The sequence below is a fragment of the Canis aureus genome, chromosome 8 (assembly GCF_053574225.1).
Source record: "Canis aureus isolate CA01 chromosome 8, VMU_Caureus_v.1.0, whole genome shotgun sequence".
Classification (NCBI taxonomy): domain Eukaryota; kingdom Metazoa; phylum Chordata; class Mammalia; order Carnivora; family Canidae; genus Canis; species Canis aureus.
The window spans coordinates 28,850,435-28,873,746 of NC_135618.1; the positions used below are offsets into that span (position 1 = coordinate 28,850,435).

At 39.4% G+C, this 23,312-nt stretch overlaps 1 long non-coding RNA gene across 1 annotated transcript; it reads left to right on the forward strand.

Moving 5' to 3' along the window:
• Positions 1–1,299: 1,299 nt before the first annotated feature.
• Positions 1,300–19,020, forward strand: LOC144318057 (uncharacterized). The gene is made up of 4 exons (XR_013383914.1): positions 1,300–1,459; positions 12,514–12,649; positions 13,693–13,763; positions 17,238–19,020. It is a non-coding gene; the product is annotated as an uncharacterized LOC144318057 (long non-coding RNA).
• Positions 19,021–23,312: the final 4,292 nt, after the last annotated feature.

Consider the following 23,312-nt stretch of genomic DNA (forward strand, 5'->3'; position numbering starts at 1 on the left):
CCTCCCTGCTTGTGCTTTCTCTTTGTCTCTCTCTCTCTCTCAAATAAATAAATAAAATCTTAAGAAAAAATCTTGGCTATCTCCTGGGTTATTTTCCTATTGCTGCTGTAACGCCTCACCACAAGTTTAGTGTTTAAAACAGGACAAATTTCTTTATTTTAGAAATTTTTAAAAAGATTTTATTTATTTATTCATGAAAGACACAGAGAGAGGCAGAGACATAGGCAGAGGGAGAAGCAGGCACCTCACAAGGAGTCTAATGTGGGACTCGATCCCGGGACTCCAGCATCATCCCTGGGCAGAAAGCAGATGCTCAACCACTGAGCCACCCAGGCATCCCATAAAACAAGACAAATTTCTAATCTTATGATTCTGGAGTTCAGAAGTCCAAAATGGATCTTATGAACTAGGATCAAGGTGCCCACAGAACTGTGTTTCCCCTAAAGGGTCCTGGGAAGAATCTGTTTCCTTGGGGTTCCACCTTCTAGTGGCTGCCAGTTGCCCTTGGCTGGTGGCCCCTTCCTCCATCCTCAAAGCACACTACTCTGCTTCTGTTGCCTCATCTTCTGACTCTTACTCTACTGCTCCTCTCTTATCTGGCCCTGGCCAGATGATCCAGGAAAATCTCCTTATCTCAGGGTCCCTACCTTAATCACATCTGCAAAGTCTACTTTTCCATATAAAGAAATGTATTCATAAGTTCTGAAGCTTAGGATGTGAACATCTTTGAGGACCTGTTATTCAGTCTACTGTGCCTCCCTAAACCACCCCTATCCTGGTGGTTAGGTACACAACTCTTTTTGAACTTCAACATTACCTGACTCTCCTTTATTAATTAAGTGAAGGAATGAGTAGTGACCTTCTCATTCTTCCTCTTCACTGGTAGGGTGGAAAAGGCCGGGATGAAGTTGGACATCAACAGCATTAGGAACGCTTGCTAGTGTTTTGGTCATTCCCTTGAGTCTTGGCAGACAGGTTTCCAAGAGAAGAGTGCTTGGCTAGCCCTGGGTTAAGAGGCCCACACAGACATATACATTCATTCCTCTAACTTCTGATGAAATAACTGGGTATCCTTATCCCTAAGAAGAGCTTCTCTGGTGAACTGTGATGCATCTTTGTACAACTGCATAACCTAAATACAAATTTTTGTACTGCGATTCAAGAGACAACACCCACATTGTCTTTAGCCAGTTCAGATAAATACCAATAAGAAGTAATATATTTATTCACTTACTGTGGAATCAGCAGGGAGCCTTTTGCAACGCAGGGCTGTCCATTTTCAAAGCAGTAGTCACACGGTAAGTGGAGGATCCTTGAGGCTCTGATGAAGACTGTGCTCTTATTTGTTTTGGTTTAGAGAGCTGTGACTATTCAACCAATTCCAGAAAATTCTCTCCTCCATACTGTATCTCCATGTAGTTCCTTCAAATCCATTCTGTTCAGCCCTCTGATGTACAAGGTATGTATAGGGGATAACACTTTCCTATCTAAAACCTATTTTTCCCCAAAAGGGGAGAATTGATTTTCTCACATATTGCCTAACCACCTCTCATTAGAAAATTTTTGTCAGACATTGAACAATGCCGAATGTCAGCCCATGACACTGGTCCCATTGGCAGAGTACCAAGGCTTATCCAACTACTCATCCATAGGACCTACTGACATCCTGTTCTTGTTGCTCTCCCTATGGCGCCCATGAGTTGGAATATGTATTACATTCATTTTTCCAATTCCCAAAGTTGGATTCATCACTATGACTTTTTAAAGACCAATCTCATGAAGTTATGTTTTACATACAAATATGTGTTATTGGTCTAACCATCGTCCCAATTAAGGTATGGAACATTTGCATTACTGTGAAAAGTACCCCCTGCCTTCTGCAATGAGTCCTTCACCACCCTCCAGCCCCAAGCCACCACTGATCTGCTTTCTTTCCCTCTAAATTACTTTGTCTTTTCTAAAATTTCATATGAATGGAATTGTATCTTATATACCCTTTTGTGGCTGCCCCCCCCTTTTTAAACTCAGCATAATGTTTTTGAGACTCACTCGTGTTTTTGCTTATATCAGCAGTTTGTTCTCTTTTTCTTGCTTAGTAGCATGTTATAGTATGGATTTACTGCATTCTGTGTGCCTGTTCAACCTAGTGATGAGTATTTGGGTTGTTTCCAATTTGGGGCTCATATGGTTCCTTGTTTCCTTCCCTCCCTCCTTCCCTTCCTCCTTCTCTTCCTTCCTTTTCCTTCCTTCCTTAGTAAATACCAAGGAGTGGAATCTCTGGGCTACGGGCAAATATATATTTAACTTTATAAAAAAAATCAACAAACTGTTTTTCAAAGTGGTTGTACCATTTTATATTCCTGTAAGCATTGTCTGTGAGTTCTAGTTGTTCCACATACTTGCCCATAGTTGGTATTCTATTTTAAATTTTAACCAGTGTGCAGTGAGATATCATTGTGCCTTTAAATTTCATTTCTCATAACTGATGATTTTAGGTGTCTTTGCACACGTTTATAAGCAGGCAGGTAACTTCTTCTGTAAGTATCTGTTAACATTTTTTTGCCCATTTTTACATTGGGTTGTCTTATTGATATTGAGTTGCAAGATTTCTATATATATTCTGGGTACAGGCTTTTTATTAGATATATGCATTGTAACTACTTGATCCCAGTCTGTAGCTTGGCCTTTTATACTTCTTTAACATTGATTTTTAACTTTGATGATATCTAATGTATTCATTTCCTTCCTATTGCTACTATAACAAATTACCACAAATGTAGTGGCATAACACAACACAGATTTATTGTTTTAAAATTCTAGATGTCAGAACATCAAACCAGGTGGGCATGGCCGTGTTCCTTCTGGGGTGTCCAGGAAAGAATCCATTCCCTTGCGATTCCCCACTTCTAGAGGCTGCCTGCATTCCTTGCCCGGCCAGGCTACATCACTCTGACCTCTGCTTCATCCTCACAGCGCCTTCTCAGGCTCTGACCCTCCTGCCTCCCTCTTTTAAGAACTTTTGTGATTGCATTAGGCCCCCGTGGATAATCCAGGGTAGTGTCTATATTTCAGGATCCTTAATGTAATCACATCAGTAAAGTCTCTTTTGTCATATAAGGTAACATATTCACGGAGTTCAGAGATTAGCCCCCAAGATGTTCATTTGTTAAGTGAACACTGATAAACCTTCTGTCACACAACACAGGACTCTCCTCACAATAGTGTTGCAGACTGATATTCACAGCAACTACATTCAATTGTGAAGAATGGACTAGATGAGGGAAGAATGATAAAGAGCCAATTTTTTTTATTTAGGCAAAATGCCAATTAAGTATTGTTATGCACAGGGACATTCTAATAGACATAGCAGAGTTTGGGGTAAAGGAATTTTAATATTTCATATGATTACCTTAGTAGTTTTCCATCGTAACTAGGAATATGTAGTTTGATTAATACAATATTCCAGATAATAGGGATCCCTGGGTGGCGCAGTGGTTTAGCGCCTGCCTTTGGCCCAGGGCGCGATCCTGGAGACCCCGGGATTGAATCCCACATCGGGCTCCCGGTGCATGGAGCCTGCTTCTCCCTCTGCCTATGTCTCTGCCTCTCTCTCTCTCTCTGTGTGACTATCATAAATAAATAAAAATAAAAAAAAAACAACAATATTCCAGATAATAAAGATCCTTGTATCGGTTTTGAATTTAAGAAGGCTGAGGGATCTAATGTTTGTTTAGTATGTCCAATGTGCTTGGTACTGAACTGGGTACTCTACAAATATTATCTCAAATCCCTGAAACAACCTTAGGATGTTAGACTGAGGATGAGAATACCTACAGAGGTACTATAAGTTGCTTATGATCACATAGTTAATGGAGGAACCAGTACTTGTACCTAGAGGTGTCTTCTTCCAGAGTCTGTGCCCTTTGTACCTCCTTAAAAAATTATTAAATTCCCTTATTACTAGAGCTAATCTCAAACTCATTGGGTTATTCACAAAGAATCTACAATTTTTAAAAAAAAGATTTTATTTATTTATTCATGAGAGACACACAGGGAGAGGCAGAGATACAGACAGAGGGAGAAGCAGGCTTCATGCAGGGAGCCCCATGTGGGACTTTGATTCCTGGACCCGGGATCACTTCCCTAAGCCAAAGGCAGCTGCTCAACCGCTGAGCCACCAGGCCTCCCAGAATAGTGACTCAGGATGTCACCAAATCTCAGGAGCTATTTTACTTGAACAGGGTAGATATGTTAGTTATGTTGCTCTTCCTGGTTAATAGAACATCTCATATATTTTTAGATGGTGTGATATCCTGTTAACATAGAATTTATGTTGACAATTGGAGTTTTAGGATGTCTCTAATATGCTATTGTACATAGAGAATCCAGGAAAGCCCCCAAACAGGCCCCAAATTGTGGTAATTTCTCCCCCTGAGGGTATATGCCATGAATATCCCCAAAGGAGATAATAAAAGGAAACATAACTGAGGGAAACAGGATGTGACTTTATTGTTGGCTATGCCCATAATCCTCAAAGCAGGACTGGGTGGAAAACATGGCTAGTGTAGGGCTCTAACAGGATTGGGAAATTCTTCTACCTTACAGTCTTTTAGTCTTTTAGCATTTTTTTTTTTTTTTTTTAATCCACAAGTGTTTAAAAGTCAAGTTGGGTTTGTTGCAGTGCTTCCTGGAGGAAGCCATCAGAGCACTAGAGCAATGTGTCGATGGGGTCTGTTGATGGCTTCCTTATCCATCCTACTCTGAAAGGCACTGATGGGCATTTTAACTGAAGACACAGTGCTTTTTGATGTTGCTCCCCAAAGTTACTGCAATTGTTCAAAACAAAACATTAATGATATCCAAGGCCACGTTATGGGTTTGGTTAAAATGTATCCTGTTTCCCATCTCAAATTATATGCAGCTCCAGTGTCCAGGCTATCTTAGCAGAGAGATTTATACACTGTACATGACAAAATTCTCCAAGTCATGGGAGGCCAAAAATAGAAAAATGCTCCAAACTAACAAAATGCAATTCTCTACTTCTTGTTTCCAAAGAGAAATTAAAACCCTGAAGTAAAATCATTCTTTTATTGGGGGAAAATTGGTCTTAAGGAAATAACCTTTCATGTATGTTTTCAATAATAGACATTTGAGTGGTTATATGGGTTTGGATTTCCAGGTACAGTCTGGTTTATCTTACGATGAAGCTAATGTGTTTCTTTTTTTTTTTTTTTTAATTTTATTTATGATAGTCACACAGAGAGAGAGAGAGAGGCAGAGACACAGGCAGAGGGAGAAGCAGGCTCCATGCACCGGGAGCCCGACGTGGGATTCGATCCCGGGTCTCCAGGATCACGTCCTGGGCCAAAGGCAGGCGCCAAACCGCTGCGCCACCCAGGGATCCCGCTAATGTGTTTCTTATAGCATTTCCACAGTTGGATCAACCCAACTTGTAGTATCTCAGACTTTCTGCTTTTCCCCAAAATCATGAAATATGAATCAAAAGTATGACCCTAATTTTTACATTAAGAGGAACTTTGAGAAAATGATCAGAGTTTAGGGAACATAAGAAACTTGAGAAGAGATACATTAATACTGCACAAATCTGGGGGCTTGAGAAAGCCAGGCACAAGTGCAGTAACTTACCAGAGGCAGGTCAGTAAGAAAGGAGTCTCTTCAGGGAATTTTGTCCCTCAGATACAGGAGTCTGAATGCTGCGGACCAAATGATGATGGGAGGAATCCAAGGAGAATCAACCTGAGGGGGCCTTAGAGAATGTTTGTTTTTTAGGAATGACCAGTTTTGGTTATGAATATGGAGCTAGTTTAAATAATGAGTAAGTGCATTATCTCACAGAACTAGTCATGTAGATGTGAGGGAGGTGGTGGTCCCAAGAGCAGGAATCTGGATTGGAGTTCACTGATATTTTCAAGGGCCTGAGGTCTATCTAACTCTGTGCTCTGCTGTCCTGATGGTGATTCCCCTTACGGTAGCAAGTTGTTGTTGGCAACAGGTGCTGCTTGCTTCCTTGTTTATGCCCAGCAACAGAGAAAAGAAAGAAACCTTCTCCTTGATCAAAGAATATAATTCATTTGCTTTAATTTGATTGGACAAACAGATCACATGCCAATCTATTGGCCAAGAGCTATCACTGGGTCATGTGTTAACTGGCACGTTGGTTGATCTGTAATACAGATCATACTCCAGTAAAAATGGAGTATATGGCTGAACAACAGTGGGGTTCTGTTGAGAAAGGGGAAGAAAAGACTGGATGTTGGGTAGACAACCAACAGTGTTGACTAGACAGTCCAAAGATGAGGGACTGAGCTGCCCAGAGAGTGGTGGGATTGGTTGCAAACTCAGGATAAAACCATGAAGGTGTTGGATGCTTGCTTTTCCATGATATTGGAAATGTGGAGCAGGCCTGAAAATTCAGGATCAGGATGGATTAGAGCAGAAATGGTTCTCACTGTTTCATAAGCATCAGAATCACCTTGAGGGCTTGTTAAAATACTGATCACTGGGCCCAATCTCCAGAATTTCTGACTCAGCAAGATCTGGAGTAGGGTTCGAGAATTTGCACGTCTGTCAAGTTCTCAGATGCTGCTGGTGTTGCCAGTTTGGGGGCTTCGCTTTGAGAATGGCTGGGTTAGAGGAAAAATCTGTCAAAAGATGTTCAGTAAGTGTTTCTCAACTTGTGGGACAAGGGTCATCTATGCAGGAATCACCAGTAGAACTTGTTAAAGATGCTGGTAATGCAGGTCCTGCTCCCACAGGTTTGGATTCATTGTTTTGGAGAAGAACCTACAAATTTATTCTTTTAAAAATATTTTATTTATTTATTCATGAGAGACACAGAGAGAGAGAGAGAGGCAGAGACACAGGCAGGGGAAGAAGCAGGCTCCATGCAGGGAGCCCGATGTGGGACTGGATCTTGGGACTTCGGGATCGCACCCTGGGCCAACGGCAGATGCTTAACTGGTCAGCCACTCAGGTGCCCCCTACAAATCTATTTCAAATACGTTTTCCAGTGATTTTTATGTAGCTAAGGTTTGTGAACTAAGTAACTAGTGTTGATGACAACATACCAGGTGGTGAGCTTTGTGAACTCTGTTTAAGCATGTAAAGTTCTTTTAAGCCATCACCCACCCCCATGTGCTCTGAGTGGTAAATAGACTATTGCAGTGACATACCCTGACCTTTTTTGCAATCACTATCGCATAGAGGTAAGCACACTGGGGCTTTTGGAGCTTGACAGAGACGCATTCGGGTGCTGTGCATACCACCTTCGATTTGGGTGACCTCCAGCAGTGGGACCTAAGCATTTTGGAATAATGAGACAAATATGACATAACAGTCACTTAACATAATGTCTGATACTTAGTAAACAACCAACAAACACTAACTCTTCTGTGATTTCCTCCTATTCCTCATTCCCAGTAGTGTTATAGCTGATCGACTGACTAGATATGTCTCTTTTGGGGTGGGGGAAAGCATCTTCCCACAGGTGGTCTTATATGCTCACTGACCTGAATCAGGGAAGGTATCAATAAGAGGTGAAACAGAGGAAACCCTAAAAAGGACTTTGGGACTCAAAAAGCAGAGAAAGGAATAATTCTGTCTTCTGGGTCATGCTAGTGAGAAATGAGCAGACAGGGACATTTGACTTGGGGGTTATTTCTTGCCTGTTTGGTTACAATTCCTGCCCCCATTCATAATGCCACATGTGCCCCCTCTTATGCCCTCCAGGACTCTGTCTGCAATGGATGTTTGCATACGCTTAGAGGAGGGATGTACATACTTAGAGAAGCTAGAAGAGCAGCGGTCAGGAAAAACGAAGAAAACTCGTTTGTAGCTCAAAAGAGACCATGAAGTCAAATAAAGCCTAGAGATATTCTCAGCGTGGCCCCAAACTCTGCTGCTGTTCCGTTGACTTATTTTATTTCCCTGCATCTCATACACATGAGATGGGGTAATATTTTTTTCTGAGTCCTTGCAACACAAGGCCAAGTAGATAGACTCTGGTAAGTGAATGTTTTGACCTCATCTATTCGACTGATCAAATAGCCTTTCTCACAGGGTCATTATTTTCTCTTGTCCTTTAGAGTTTTTTCTTTTTTTCTTTTCTTTTTTCTTTTTGTTGTATCTTCATGTCAAAAGGTACTTGGAATTTAAAGGACAAGCTGTTTTGCTACTTTTTGGCTTCAGAAAAGCCCTTCTAGTTCTTTTCTTGCCTGGGTGAAGGTTGTTCATTATATATATATAACATATTCCCTTTATGAGTTCTGAACGTTCGTAATACCAAATCAGCATGATCCTAAATTTAAAATGAAAACAAAGTAAAACAATAACCAGCCTTTTACTTCTTACTCACATCACACTGTCACACTGGCATTTCTCGTCAGAATCAAATCCAGGGGCACCTGGGTGGCTCAGCGGTTGAGCGTCTGCCTTTGGCCCAGGGTGTGATCCTGGAGACCCGGGATCGAGTCCCGCATCAGGCTCCCTGCATGGAGCCTGCTTCTCCCTCTGCCTGTGTCTCTGTCTCTCTCTCTCATGAATTAATAAATAAAATCTTAAAAAAAGAGAATCAATCCAAAATCATAGTGTTTTCAAACTTGAAGGGAATTACAGACCAGGAAACTGAGGCTCATAACTTGTAAGATGCACACTACTGTTGCTTGTGTAGTTGGTGTCAAAACACAGATCTTGTGGTTTCTCTTTCATCAAGCTCCATGCTACCACTCTTTATTGGATCCCACAATTCTATAACTACTAAAAATCCTAAAAGGATTCAGAAAGACACACTTGCAATGATCACACTCTCTCTAAGACCTAATTCAAATCTATTCTGCTTTCACAGATTTATATAAATCACTTTACAAGTTGGCTAACTAGTTTACTAGAATAAGTTTTTTTTTTTTTTTTTGGTTTTTGGTTAAAAGTTAAACTTTCGCTTTATTGCAGATTTTTTATTTAAATTCTAGTTAATTAATGTATGGTGTAATATTGGTTTCAGGAATAGAATTTAGTGATTCATCACTTACATGTAACACCCAGTGCTCATCATAAGTGCCCTTCAGTACAAGTGCCCCATCACCCATTTAGCTCATCCTCCATCCCCCTTCCCTCCAGCAACCCTCAGTTTGTTCTTTATAGTTAAGAGTTTCACAGTTTGCCTCTCTCTCTCTTTTCCCTTCCCCTACCGTCATCTGTTTCGTTTCTTAAATTCCACATGTGAGTGAAATCATATGGTATTTGTCTTTTTCCGACTGACTTGTTTTGCTTAGCATAATACACTCAGCTCCATCTACATTGCTGCAAATGGCAAGATTTCATTCTTTTTGATGGCTGAGTAATATTCCATTGTATCTATATACAACATTTGCTTTATCCATTCATCCATTGATGGCATTTGGATTCTTTCCATAATTTGACTATTGTTGATAGTGTTATTATAAACATCAGGGTGCATGTGCCCCTTCGAATTAGTATTTTTGTATCCTTTGGGTAAATACCTAGTGGTATTTTTGCTGAGTCATAGGGTAGCTCTATTTCTATTTATTTGAGGAACCTCCATACTGTTTTCCAGAGTGGCTACACCAGTTTGCATTCCCACCAACAGTGTACGAGGGTTCCCCTTTCTCCACAGCCTCACCAACACCTGTTGTTTCCTGTGTTGTTAATTTTAGCCATTCTGACAGGTGTGGGGTAGTATCTAATTGTGGTTTTGATCTGTAGTTCCCTGATGATGAGTAACAGAATACGGTTTTTATTGATGACCACTTGAGTTCCCCTATGGGAAATTAAAAGCCCTCAGTGAATGGCTTCTTTTCCAAGCCTAGGGATGCCTTAATGGTGATGTGTTAGAGACCATGCCTTCTGCTTTGCTCAAAGGCAGACATTAAGACTCATTTTTTGCCTAGTGTGTTTTGTATTTTTTAAACTCCTGAAGTAATGCATAAAAATGAGCTAGACGTTTTCAAGAATAAATTTTTAAAGATCATGTAAAATTTTATTTTTTTGTTTCATCAACTTAAAAAATGTTTGCTCCCATTTAAAAAAATGTCAGTGCAATAGAATATATGCATATAGTCATAAAATAATAAAAAAATGGCAGCACCCTGTCCTGTTCCTCTTTACCTCTAAGTAGACTGCTTTTAACAATTTTTGCTCTCTCTTCTGACATTAACTTCAGTATACTGTTTTTCACTTGATTCCGAAGTTTAGATATTTTCTACTGAGTTGCATTTATGATAGTTGAGTTAGCTTTCTACCAGTCTCCAAATTTGCTCCTTTCTTTTTCCTACTATGAGTAATAGCCATAATTTTAGTAAAGTCAAAATCAGTCTTTACATTATTATTATTATTATTATTATTATTATGTAAATATATATTTATTTACTGAATAGGCTACTGTTATACCATGATTACATTTCTTTTCTTATATTTTTAAAAATTCTTTCTTGAAATTAAAAACTGCCTTTTTTTTTTTTTTTTTAGTCCCTGGATCCCCTATATACCCACTCTTACTTTTTTCCAAATGCTTCACTAGATTTGCTGTACACATTGAAGAATCTTTCCCTAAATAGTTTCACAAGTCTGAGCATCTGTTAGTTGTCACTCCTTCCCCTGTGCCCCTTTATTCTGCTCTTTGGGATACAGATCCTTCTGCTCTGATCTTTGTCCCCCCACGTCGGTTGTGCATAGTCATCTTTGGATCTCACCCTTCTTCTGTGTGGGTCTTGTCTCCTTGATCCAGTGCTTCTTCCTTTCTTATTTTATTCCCTCCTCCTTCTGAAGCAATCTTTCACAAATTAAAGCTTAAGTTTAAAAAAAAATTGGAAAAACTTACAAAATCAGGGGCAAACATGTCATGAATTCCTAGATTCTTACCATCCAGATTCAAAAGTTATCACAGGTTTAGCACATTGATTGCATTTATCCCCTTTTCCTTTTTCTCCTCCCTCTGTCCTCCTCTTCTCCCTCTCCTGCCTCTCTCCCTCTCTCTTCTCCTTCCTTGCTGCAGTGCTTTAAAGGTCGGTATTTTAAGTCATGGTGTTGGATGATCTCCCTTGAGAGGCAGACAGTATTCAATATATACAGTGAGCAGGAGACTGTGTCACCCGAGTTGCTGACACCAACTTCACAGGAAGGGTTATCCTGGATCTTTCAATTATGTGAACCAATCCATTCCATTTTCAAGGGACACGGAGTTAGGTTTCTGGCACGTGCAAAATTTTCAAGCTGACCAGAAATTTTGGCATCACGATTTTAGAACCTTCTTTCCCCCCAAGATCATAGGACTTAAAATAATTAATTCCAAAATAAACTGGCTATTTGTGCTGTTGCTATCTGGTAGGTGAAATGTTTAGTCTAGAATGTTCTGGTATGAATACTTAAAGTATTGTGATATTTAGTTCCTTTGAAAGTCTGATTCCTGTTTTGTGCCAGATATGAAGATTAGGATTTGATATTCAACAGGAAAACTATTTTGTTTCATTGGAAACTGTACAGATTTGACGGCAAAGGGCATGCCGTGGCTATTAATGCCTCATTATATAGGTCAGTTAACTTTAACCTAATATAGTAGATATAGCCTTTTTTTGGTATAACAACCAGTAGCTGATGAAACACTTGATAACTAGAAATTGTGCCATGAATTAATTAACACATTAGCTTTCATATAATTGCAAATCTCATATTTTCATTCAAGTATTCATAATTATTGAAAATGTGAGCATTTTAATAACTTTTTGCATTTTTGAATTGTATTAACCGAATAACAGAGACCAGTTTGATATAAATAATTCAGAAATGCAGATAAAAATCTCTGCCTGGTCAATTTCTTATTTCAACTCCATTCTTCATTGAGTTTTTTGCTTTTTTACAGTACAGGGTTCCCAGAAACTTGCAGCTTTCTGAATAAATAACTTGTTTTATAGTCTTATTTTCTCCTCTTAGATCTTTATTCCCTGAAGGTAAGGAAATTAGGCTTACTATGAACAATTTATTGATGCATTTATAATAAAGTCTTCCCATTAATCTTATTTATACTGTACTTTACATGTTTTCAGTAATTGTCTTCGCAAAAGGTTATGCAAAAAAAAGCTCTGAGAAGCAGGGATCAATGAATTTTATTCATATAAATGGTTATTAATATACTGATTAAAGTGACATGAAGATGGGCAAAATACCTCCCCTTAATGACAAATAAAAGCATAATTATAACTCAATTTCAATACTAATCATCTCATATTCACCAGTAGTTTGGGTGAGAATTTTTAAATAAGTAGTCATTTTAATAGTGGCAATAATAATTTTCAGCTCACAAGAATTTTGACATGATCTCTACGAGCTCATTTTGCCGTTCTTAAACCTGGCTGTGGCAGACTGTGTTTTCCAAAAATGGCTAGATATATATCCCACTTCCCATGTGCTTCTTAAACTGAGACAGTTCTCTCACCAAGAGGTGGGGGTCTATGCTCTCTCCCCTTGAATGTTGTTTTTCAGTGACTGCTGTTTGGACTGACAGTGTGCAGCAGAGGTGATGTTGTGTGACTTCCAAGGCTAGCCCATAGTGAGGATGCAGCTTGTACATGACTTGCTCTCCCTTGGAATATGTACCTTGGAAGTCCCGAGCCATCAGGTAAGATGTCCAGCTACTCTACAGCCACCATGCTGGAGAGATCATGTGGATATATCAAATGGACAAAGAAAAATGTCAGAAGATCCCCAGATGTTCTAGTCTTTCCAGCCCAAGTATCAGACATATGAGTGAGTGAGCCACCCTCTGCCGGCAAACATTTGAGCAAGCCTGAAGGGGAACTGCCCAGCTGGGCCCAATTAAATCCCAGAACCATGTGAGGAAACGTTAAATTTCATTATCATTGTAAGGCACTAAGTTTTGGGGTAATTTATTATGTAGCCACAGTAAATGGAGTACTGGCCCTTCTCTGTGGCTCCCTTATTCAGAGAACAGCACCATCATTCATACGACAATGCCCAAATTTTCACATCACATTATTTCCAACTTGCTTGAGATCCATCTGGGGTGTTCCAATTGCATATGCAAATTTCCACGGTCTCAAATGTACCTTTTGGGAGAGACCACAAATCACATAGCAGTGGGCAGCCATGTATGCTACCCATTCAGCGAGGGGAACCAACAGTGGGCAATAATTTGCTGTAAAAGCTGTAGAAGCGATCACCAAAGCTGTAGAAGTCTACGAATACAATAAAAAGGAAATGTTTTTCTGTATTTATATCTATGTGGTGAGATGGAAAAGTCCTGAACGCCAAAGTATCAGTAGTCCCCTGGTGTGGGACTAGAAATGTGAAAGAGACTCCAGTCTCCTTAAGTCTCTGTAGTGTTTGAATCTTCCACAATAAGATTCCAAGCAACTGAGAGAGACTTGAGGCTGAGAGTTGCTGTACACCAGCTACAAGGTCACGTAAGATTCAAAGTCAAAGAGCTAGACCTAATTCAGAATCCTTTGCCATGTATTTTGTCTGGTGTCAAAATATGCACCTATAGGCACCTCGCATATTTTCCTGTTGTGATGTGAACATATACAAAGAGAGATGACCATATGGACTGTCTTTCTGGCTCCATTCCTTTAATTCCAGACTCTGTATATGAGGCTATAGTTATTTACTTTTGCTTTACTGCTTCCTCATGTCCTCCTTCAGGTCACTGACAAAATGTTGATGTCAGGAAGATTAAAGAAGTCTTTACCCAAGAAAAAGAAGCTGCATCCCAGGTAAACCTGACCAATAGTCTTGTCAGAGAAATTAGCACGAGCTAATAGTTGCATGTTTTCCCTCAAGGAAGTTATCTGTTTTCAGGATTTTTTTTTTTTTTTAATTTCTGTGGATTAGTCCTTGTTTGTAACTGAGAATTAGGGTTCCTGATTCAATTGCCATTAATTTGCAAATTGTCTCAAGGTCTTCCTTCTCTCCTCCTACTTATTTTTTTATACACAAGAAAAAGGAAAATGTGGATGCATAATCATTTAATAAGCAATCCAGATTCAAATGGGGGGAATTTGCAAAACAGGTTAAGTTATAGAGTTGGCCTACATAATTCTTTGTTTTCCAAAAGGCTTTTCTCCCAGAATTCTTTTAAATAGAATGAGTCTAATATACTTAGGATTTTATTTATAGATTACAAAGAAATGAGAAGTGATGATGGTGAAGAAGAGAGGGCAGAGAGAGAAAGAGAAAATGTTTTAGGAAATCACAGTGATTAAAGATCAATAAAAGAATTTTAAAAACCCACTTGGAAAATTGTTAGGCCATCAGAAAAATATTAAATTCATAATAACTTCGGAAAAATTGTGATAGAAAATGAAACCTTTTATGGCTTGCAGTGTCTTTTCCCCTGTAATAAAAGCCATTTTTTCGCAGACAGGAGAGCTATGGTAGTGTGCTTTGTGAAAGCAAGACATGCGATAAATGATGAAGGCTCTATTTCAGCAAGTCACAGGCAGAAAACAAAGCCCCAAGCAATTGGATAGAGCTACAGCATTGTTGGATGTAGGATGCTGCTTCATTATTCTACTATACACTTTGAAATCTAAACATTATTGCTATATATAAAAAGGTGATCTGTACATCTGTACGCTGAGTAGCATGCATTCTTAATGCTGTTTGGTGGTTTTGTTTTAAGAGCATATTTACCCTTTGCTTTCATTTTTACTATTGGAGCAAATTAAACCATCCATAAGGTCCTAAAGAGCCAAAGCTCTTCTTTTCTTTCTATTTGTCAGTGCGTATTAGCTAGCTGGGCTCTCAGAAAAAGACTTGTCTCCTGCTTGTCTAGCATAGCAGCTCCGTTTTGCAGAGAGATGGTTGCAGGAGCACAGCCTGCTCAGGAAGTACCAGGCTACGAATCAGTCGGAAAACAGATTTGGAAATCTGGAGAATGCAATGTTTCAGTTTTTTGTGTAGCCTAGTAATCTGGCTGTGGTCTCAGATCAAAAATGGAAAGACTGAGTCTGCTCTACGATAGTGTATGAGAAAACTTCCTTCTTTTCCTCAATGGCAAAATCCTTACTGTTATTTCCCCCCAAATGTAGAAATTAAATGACTACATATAAAGTAGAAAATGCAATTCTCTCCCCTCTCTGGCAATGTTATCACCTACCAGACAAAACCCATTGTTGACATATTGTTATAGATCATTCCAAATATTTTCTATAAATGTAAATGTAATTTTTTTTTTCTGAAACAGAAGATGCAACACTTTCCATTTTGCAATGTGATCTTTTACCTAACACCATATATTGGTCACTTTTCTGGGTAATTATTTCCAGACCTACAACTCATCCTTCCAACAGCAATATTGTTATTTATTTAATAGATCCTTCAGTGATGGGCATTGCCTCCCATTACATAGGGTGTTGGAAAGAATATTTTTTCACTTACATCTTTCCACAGTCATCCCTTCATTTCCTATGATATTTGATTCCTGTGATATTCCTTTCTATGATATTTCATTTCCCCAAAGAGGTATTGCTGAGTTAAACATGTACATGATTTACATTATAGGATATAATGGCCCATTATATACATTATATATGGCCCTTCAGAAATGTCGTAGATACACTCCCACCAGATGTGTACAAATGGCTTATATACCTTTGCCAAAATTAGATATTATTAATCTTTTTTTAAAGATTTATGTATTTATTCACTAGAGACACACAGAGAGAGGCAGAAACATAGGCAGAGGGAGAAGCCGGCTCCCTGTGGTGAGACCCTGATGCCGGACTCAATCCCAGGACCCCGGGATCATGACCTGAGCCAAAGGCAGATGCTCAACCACTGAGCCACCCAGGTGCCCTCAATATTATCACTGTTTTTAATATTGATCAAACTGATAGGCGAAGACCAATGTTTAGTTTCACTGTAATTTACATAAGAACTGTTTTTTTCTGAATCCAGATCTGGTTGTGTTTCCTGCAGTCAAAGGCTCTGTTGATTCCCAATGGGAATCCTCCCTTGCTCCCTGTCTCTGCCCTGTCCTGCTCTTTGGTGCATTGCTGGTCATCGTTGGTCTCTTGCTGCAGTGTATTCCCCTCACTGAGTAGAGGGGCAGTTGCTTTCTGTCTCTGATATAGATTCTCATCATATTTACACACACACAATCACAAATCATAATCGCACATATACTACATCATATATATGTACACAATATCTGTCTTGCACATGGACACACTACACATCACATACAAAACCACATATGTAATCATATCACACACACCACATTATATGTTAGTGTGTCATTGTAAAGCAAACAAAATAAAATCAGTTTCTGTCAACTAGTTCAAAGGCCCATCACATTCCTGGGACACTTCCAAAGCTCTCAGATGACTCTGCCTTTCTTGGGTGTCAGGCTTATTAGATTGGCTCTCTGGTACCTTGCTCCTGGATATTCTGCAAGCTAAGAGCTCTTTCCTCCTGACTGGGCACATTTGCACTTTCCCAGTGAGCACAGAGGCTGCTGGCCGGAAGGGGAGGACAGAAGTTCTTGGGTACAAGCACAAATTTACAAGAAATGGTTGAAATCAGTTCTCTCTCTCTCACCCAAACCAATATAAATTATTTCCCCTTTAATTCTGTTACATGGGCTTTGAAAAACTGTGGGAAGGCATTAAGTAGATCCAGTTTTGTCTGGTTTCTGCTTAAGACATTCTGATTTACCACTAGTCCAGTGTTTCTTTCCTAATGCACAGTTTTCTTTATTGATTTCCCCCCTTTGTCACCAGCATTGCTCAAAACAGAACTGTTAAAATACGCTGACCTCTTTTCTTTCCTCAGAGTTCCTTAGCAATAAGACATATACAGAACATATCCATCAAATCTGCTATTTAATTAAAATACAAAGTTAGGTTGGAGAAATATAAATAATAGAGCTTGTAAGCAATTTGTATAGTAACACAACTTGTCCCTCTGGTCTTCTGTGTGTGAGCCGGACCTAACTCTTCAGAGAGGGGTTTGTGTGACACAGCTGGGAGCCAGACAGACCTGGGTTTGCATTCTCTATGTGTGAACCCAGGATCATTTCCTTTCCTGAGCTTTTTTTGTTTGTTTGTTTGTTTTAGTTTTTTTGCTAAGTAACATGCGATTAATAAAAGTACCACTAGCCCTGAGGATGAAATGAAATCCATAAGGATTAAGAAAAGCAATGAAGAAGAGGGTTTTTACTAACGCTATTTTTTTTTTCTTTTAAGCAAGCACCGCACCCAGCATGAAGCCCAACACAGGGCTTGAACTCACGATCCTGAGATCAAGACTTGAACATCAAGAGTTGGACACTTAACTGACTGAGCCACCCACTACTGCTGATTATTTTTTTTATTATAAAAGTTATATTTACTTACTAAAGAACATTTGGAAATATAGAAGCCTATAGTGACAAAAATCACTCCTTGGTACTGTTACTGGTTTGGGATGATTCCTTTGGTCCATTTTAAAACAATGTGTGGGATTAAAAAAAAAACATAGCCTACTTGTTATACTTACATATATACCTTTGCACGTAATTTATAAAATATATGTATTTATAAATATATATGTATGCAAAATTTTGTGTGGGTAGAGAAGCATTCTGTTAAGATTCAAGTCCTGATGTGCTAGTTACTTCAATCAGCCCAAGTCTATTGACTTCTATATCGAATGTCTGTCATCAGAGTTGTATTTTAATCTAAATTGACCACTTGGGCATCTGTTAACCTTTCAACATTTCTTTGTAATATAGGTACAATCTCAAATCTTTCCCAACTCAGTCTTGTGAGTTTGCACTTTCCCTGACATTATTCTAATGTGCGAGCACGGGAACATTGGAGATTTGTCTTATGCATCGGCAAGTATCTCAGACTCTTAAGTGCATCTATTATGCAGAGCTCTTCTGTGTCCTTTTATCCTGCTCCCTGTTCGATACCATATTCAGGAACTGAAACTCTAAGAAGGCACATCAGGACAGAAATGGAGGAGCCACTGGAAAGGTTACCATTGTCTAGGTGTGAGATAAACACCCTTCCCAGAAGAATTCATTATAAATGATGCTACTTGCCTGCTGAAGGATTGATTTGCTCAAGAGAATGGATGGAAAATGACAGAGAAACACTTGGAAGCAGAGGGAGTGGTGGGGAACAAGATGAGTAGCATTTGGACCCTGTTTTTAGGACAATGACTCTAGGGCTTTTTAAGAGTGCTTGAAATTAAAATGAGAAGCTTTGCATTTTTCTACTGAACTCTTTCTGCGATTTCTTTTGAGCAAAGGATACTAAATGCAATAACTGAAAATACTGGGAGAAATTATTTATTGAGAACGCTCTTCTTGTAGGGAGTTTTCTTTCCCCTCTTTGAAAGAATCTTTTGCCACCACAATGGATATGCAGTTCTCTCTGAACTGTAATGTAAGAGGAGGACAAAGTCCTTATTCCTGTGGAGATAATTGGAGTTGAAACATTTCATATGCTCCAAAGTAAAAAATTCAGAGACTAAATGGTACACAGAGAACAAAGGAAGAGATGCAGGGTGTCCACCGTCAACCCTCCCAAGATGGCTATGAGCCTTGCCTATAAACTGAAATTAAGCTTTGCCATAGCGACACTAGGAGTGAAGAATTCTTTGGGCTAAAAGCACTTTCGTAAGAGAAAATCTGGGATGATCTGTACTGGTCAGGAGTGAGTCAAGGGGTTGAAAGAAATGTATCCAAAACAGACAGGATCCTGAAATGCAAATTAGGCTCCTTTCATCCCCTGCCTAGACTTGGTGATAAATGCCCCTGTAATCCCATGTACTAAGCCTTTTTCATACTGGTGTCTTAGACTCTTCTGGTATGTTGGTGTGAAGTCTCCAAGGTTCTTCCTTTGCTTAGGCAAAAATTTCCATCCATGAGCTCCGATTCTCCCCCAGATATTAAGCCCTTGCAAAGGACAGCTATTTAATCTTCTGTATATTACTGATTGATGTCAATATATGGTTCTGGGGTTAGCCTTTGGCCAAATCTGACCCACCACCTTTTTCATAAATAAAGTTTTATTGGAACTCAGCCAGCTAGCCCATTCATTTTTCCATTGTCTGTGGCTGCTTTTGCACTGTAACAGAATTTAATTGTGACAAAGACTGTATCACCCACAAAACCGAAAGGATTCACTATCTGACTTTTAACAAAAAAAGTTTGCTATTTGATTAGAACATGGTGAAGTCAAAGTCCTAAATTTTAATTTAAATTTCATACATCCAGCCCCAGAAAGCTTCCTCATAAACAGTCATGGCTGGTCAGATACTATTCCTCAATGCCTTTCCATTAGTGGGAACAGTACCCCACACATGTTGTGTAGACTTGACCTGGAGTGAGTAAGATGAGCCAAGTAAACACAGGATTTTGACTTTCAAAATGGATCATGTATTAATTTCTTATTGCTGCTATAACAAACTACCGTGAACTTAATGCTTTAAGACAACAGAAGATTATTGTGTTCTGGAGGTCAGAAGTCTAAAATGGGGTGGCAGGGCTGTGTTCCTTCAGGAGACTTCAGGGGATACTCTATTCCTTTGCCCTCTCCAACTCCTAGAGGCTGCCTCCATTCACTGGCTCATGGCCCTGGCCCCTCTTCTCATCATTTGGACCTTAGCTTCCATGGTCACATCTCCTTCTCTGACTCTGACCCTCCTATCTCTCTCTTGTAAGAACCCTTACATTGAATCACCTGGATAATCTCCTCACCTCAAGATCTTTAACTTAGTACATCTGAAAAGCCACCTTTGCATCTTACAAGGCAACATATTCATAGGTTTGAGAGACTAGGATGTGGAGATCTTTGGGAACCCTATAATTTTAGATACCCCAGATGGCAGATACTTACTTTCACCTCTGCTCAGATATCCACAATCATCTTACTGATTGCCAAGCAGAGTGGTACTAAGAGAATAAAAACAAAAAACAAAAACAACAAAAAAGTGGTTTGAAAGTTCTTATAGGTGTTTTATATACAATTTGAATGGAAAGTATGAGATGTGTTTGGTACTTCAAAGAGGACCGTAAGATATCTGGGAGATGATTGAATCTTGATTGTAGTAGGAAGTAAATTAATTATTTACTACATAAGTACAATGTGTATTGGCAGAAATAAAACACTTTCCAAATGAGCATATTCATTTTACACTGCATCTTCTAAACAACAGAGACTGACTTCACATTTTCTAAATGCAAGATTGTTCCCACCCCATGCTAGCTGTAAGGTATTCTCTGCAAGTTACCATGTGTAAAAGCAATACATCTGAATAGTTGAATGCAGAAACACAGGATTCGTAGATAAATATCTCACAGAATATGTTGCTGACTAATTGTGTCACTTGTATGAGAGACATTCATCATTCTCTGTTCTCTAAAATGGGACCTGCCTTTGGCCATCATAGGGCAAGTATGGTGTGTCTATGTGAAAATAGATTTTTAAAAAGCATACACATATTTTCAATGAACCGTTTTCTAACTCTTTGAGGACCTATTTGCAATTTCATAGCCCGGAAAAGTCCCTGGGGCCTAAATAGTTTCAGTGTGTGTAAGTGAAGGTGTTATGAACCACAGAATATTATACTTGAGTATCTTTATAGCTTTTTAACATTGTGTCAAATTCCTCTTTCTCTACTTTCATTGCAAAGTGTTTCCTAACCCCCTTCACTCTTGGGGCCCACTATCCCAACCTTGGTTCACCATAGCCCCTTACTTGCTTCTCTTTTTGGCTTCTAGATTCCTGATTACTTCATCCTCTGCTAACCAACACACTATTATTATTATTATTGTTGTTGTTGTTGTTATTATTATTATTATTATTTATATAACTCTCATTTGGCATTTCCTGGGGCCCTAACTACACTGTGTGTTCTTCCAAAGCAAAGGCTGTCTTCTCTCTGCCTTGCGGACTGAGTGCGACGACACATGATGTTCCGCACATAGCGAAGCTCTCCGAAAACTGCCACCAATGAGGGCACCATGGTGCTTAGGAGTTTTCTGTTCTGCTCATCCTGATGGTTTTATTCTCCCTCCATTTATCTCTGCATTAAATAGAAGCCACCGATTAAATGGTTTAAACTAGGTTTTAGCCATGTTGCTTTTTATTTCTCTTTCCTTTCTTTTGACTTCCTGCTGACTGTCCACTGTGTATAAACCATTCTCTCTTCTGTTGAACAGCAAACCCTACCACATCTTAATTTGTTCTCTGAGTGTCTACCCTCCTCCAGGAAACCTTTGTGGAATTCCTCTAATCATTGCACCTTGCCAGCACCATGTAGGGGCCAAATTATCTCCAGCTCAATCCTGTATTTAACAGCTTATTCTTTTGGGTTGGGTGGGGTGGGAGGGCAGTGCTCAGGTCGGTATTATGGCTGGAAAGCTAATGTTGGACAAGGAGTTCTTAAAATTTTCCTTGGTCATTGTACCACTTCCTCTGTGTCCCAAATGTTCTTCACTTTCAATTTTATTTAGAGACTTCTTTATTCTGCATTATGTTATAGTTGGTTATTTCTCAACCCTTATTTGATTTTGAGAATTTTGTAAAAAGAAAGGATGGCCATATCTCTGTGGCATACCAGTATAGTACTGGGGATTAGTTCACGGTAAGTATTCAATAGATATTTGGAATTTAAGTAAAACAGTCATTTGTGCCCTAGGGCCAAGTTTGTCTTGTGATTAAGGACTACCATGCAAAGAGCTGCTGTTCTCAAATTGTATAAAACCGTCATCTGGATTCACTGCCAGCCCAAAGCCTTCCTCAAAATTAACAATTTCATTCTTTATTTCTTAAAACATAAGGTCCTAAATTGTTAGAAAGACAATTACTCAGTAATGCTAAATGTTTCAATAAATGTATAACATGCTTTACATACTGAAAAAGTATTTATAGAAAAATTTATAATTTAGTTGTTTAATCTGGGCAAATTAACCTCACTATACCTAGGTTTTTTGTTCTGTAAAGTGGTGAGCGAGTATTGTGGACAAGCTCATGATCCTTTTTTTTTCTTTTTTAAAAATATTTTATTTATCTATTCATCACACACACACACACACACACACACACACACACACACACAGAAGCAGAGACCCAGGCAGAGGGAGAAGCAGGCCCCATGCAGGGAGCCCCACGTGGGACTTGATCCCAGGTCTCCAGGATCAGGCCCTGGGCCGAAGGTGGCGCTAAACCTCTGAGCCACCCAGGTTGCCCCATGATCCTTTTTCTTTTCAGAAATTCCTGGCAGTTCTACCTCTACTCCATAGCTTCCCTGTATCCAAAGTAGATATGGTCTAATCTGCTATTCACAGGATTCTCCAGATTTCCCCTATATGTGGGAACAGCTCCTAGTGCAGAAAATGGCAATTTATGTGCGGTAAGACAGCTAGCTGAGCTTACCTATGTGTTCTCTGCATGTTCTTATTACAAGCAGAGTAAAAATGGGAAAATCAGGGTGATAGAGACTGAGGAAGGGTAGAGGCATGATTTTCTGGTAATTAATTACTTTTCAAAAACATACAAAAAATGTTAACTGAGGCCCAAGACGTAAATTGGCAGTTAAACTTTCCTCTGCTGGGTGAAATGTGTCAATCAGAAAGTATCCATCTCAAGTTGTACTGAAGAGAGATCAAGGTTGACTTAAGACACCCATCTTGGATCAATGCAGAGCAAGATTTGAAACTGGCCCACTAAAGAGAAGGAAGGGTTCTAGATGCCCTTTGCTGGGAGTGACATTGGGGTCGGTTTTGGAGACCAGCAGGGTCTCACTGTTAATGAAACTGACCCTGCAGGTGCAAGGCTTGTGGGTTTCAGTTCCAGTTTTACCCTTGAGCGATCAGTGAGAGCCACCCTCGAGGCACCATCTGCAGGTCTCTGGGAAAGATGTTAGATTTAGAGTACGTGGGAAAGGAAGAAGTTAATTTTGAAAGTCAACTTCATTAGGCTATGTGCCCTCACAGAGCTTCCCCTTTGTGCCTCTCACCTTTTTTCTTGCCCAGGCTGCAGAACAATTTTGGCATTTGATTCTGCCCCAAACTACTGGTTCCTAGTTTCAGTTTCTGTATTTAGTTGGGAAATACAGATGGGCTGCTGGAAAGTTATTTTATGGTTCGTGGCTTGCCAGGTTCAGCAGATAACCTTTCATGAGCACAAGGCTCCTGTACTGTTCATGCCTGACGTCTGTGTCTTGGGAGCTCAAGGTATTTTGTTGGTTTTGTCACATTCCTTTTACTGGAGAAAAGTTGGAGGCATGTATTTTTGTAAAATTTTCTTTAAAGCTCTACTTTCAAG